Source organism: Poecilia reticulata, linkage group LG13 (genome assembly GCF_000633615.1).
Source record: "Poecilia reticulata strain Guanapo linkage group LG13, Guppy_female_1.0+MT, whole genome shotgun sequence".
In the NCBI taxonomy this organism is placed as follows: domain Eukaryota; kingdom Metazoa; phylum Chordata; class Actinopteri; order Cyprinodontiformes; family Poeciliidae; genus Poecilia; species Poecilia reticulata.
The window spans coordinates 9,166,060-9,167,977 of record NC_024343.1 but is presented as its reverse complement, the minus strand read 5'-3'; the positions used below and the strand labels follow the sequence as shown (position 1 = coordinate 9,167,977).

The 1,918-nt window shown below is 38.0% G+C and overlaps 1 protein-coding gene across 4 annotated transcripts in view; it reads left to right on the top strand.

The window, feature by feature from the left end:
* The window catches only part of zbtb44 (zinc finger and BTB domain containing 44), a 65,464-nt gene that overhangs the window by 26,515 nt on the left and 37,031 nt on the right, over positions 1–1,918 (top strand). The gene's annotated exons all lie outside the window — the stretch shown is intronic.

Below are 1,918 nucleotides of genomic sequence, written 5' to 3'. Positions count from 1 at the left end.
AATCCCTCTGAATCTGCAATGTCATGTATTGTATGTTGATGTTTTTATCCCGCTGAGAAAAATCGTGCAAACATACTTGCGTAGATGTTGCAGTCACTGGTATTGGGTCTGGAAAGTTAATTGTTGGTTCCTTTCCACCGATGAAACGTAAAAAGCCTGCACAGTTGTCCTTGGTCGTATTTTGTGCAGTAAATCCCTCTCACTGACATCTAGTATTCTGCGTTGATATTTCTTTGTGCTCCCCTGGGGTTTTGAAAATGGAATTWAAAAAAAAAACTTCCGTCATATGCTCCTGATCACCATATTCCGACATTTGTTGTGGCTACCTTTTACACTAATCTACGCAAATGGGCAAGAAATGTCTTTAATGCACTGTAAATTGTCTTTAAGCTTCAGTACACTGAAAGTTTTGACACTATAATTTAGTTATTTTCTAAAAAAKTATCTGTTTCTATTGTATAGTTTTTCATGATATAATAATATATTTACCAACATCGATAATATTAGCCGATAGTCTAATATCGGCTAATATCGATATTAGACTATCGATATTAGTCTAATATCGACTAATAGTTACTGACATATTGGTTTCGGTCAGATAAATAAARCTGACATTAACGACCAATATTTATCTCCATATTGTTGCCATTTTTTCCTGGGAGGACGGGGGGGGACATTGGTCATGTGTTATTTGTTTGGTCATATGTCGGTGACAGTCAGTGGTGGAGAAAGTACTCAAAAAATTTACTTAAGTAAAAGTACAAATACACAGACAAAAATGTACTCAAGTAAAAGTAAAAGTACCACATTAACCTTTTACTTAAGTAAAAGTAAAAAAGTCCTGGCTTTTAAAARTACTTAAGTATTAAAAGTAAAAGTACTTGCTGAATAATACCTAATCGCTAATATCATTAAGTGTACCGATCGTATTTAATTTTAAAACATCAGAAATGTGCCATTTTAATGAACAATGCCACAGATTAAACGTGTTTTTATTGTGTTTACTCTCTGTAACATAGTTTAGACTTTGATATGTGATTCTATGCATCATAATTTCAGGGATGGAAACATCTGGTCTCCTGTCCTAACTTCACTTTTTTTGCCACTAGTGGCATTTATTTTGAAAGAAATCCAACTGGCAGGGGAGACATGCAACCAAGGAGCCACGTAGCAGAGTTGTAGTCTAGACCACCGAACCCGAGACCAAATCAAGACCAAGACCAGCACCTCGTGCTACATGACAACAAAATTAAGTTTACCTATCAAAATTGCTTCTCAAATTGATCTGAATGATCCACATTCCCATAAAAATACCTAGATATTARATACTTAGAGCTGAAATAAATGTAACCAGTTCAATTCAAACTCTTCTTCATTCTGTTTTGCTTTCACCTCTGTGCCACAATCCACAGAGGTCTCCTGCCATCCGTAAAAAACATAACACCCTGGGTGATTGCCCAATGCCCATATTGCCCATGTCAGAAACCACAACTGTCTGCACCATTAAACATAGCAATTAATGGTAAACAAGTCTCAACTATGAACACTGACCAAGGCGCAATAAGCAAGAAGTAACCAAGCAGGAGGAGCACCGTGACTGTTTTCATCCTCCATCCTGCTGCAATGTCTGCCACCAAAAACAATAATTCAGCRCACTGGTGACAGTGATGCAGAAAAGGATWGTGGGGACTTGGGACTTTTTGGGTTTTAAGCAGGAAGTGTCAGAAAAGTTACCACAGGGATAACTGGCTTGTGGCGGCCAGGCGTTCATAGTGACGTCGCTTTTTTGATCCTTTGATGTCGGCTCTTCCTATCATTGTGAAGCAGAATTCACCAAGCGTTGGATTGTTCACCCACTAATGGGGAACGTGAGCTGGGATCAGGCCATTGTGAGACAGGTTAGTTTTACCCTACTGAT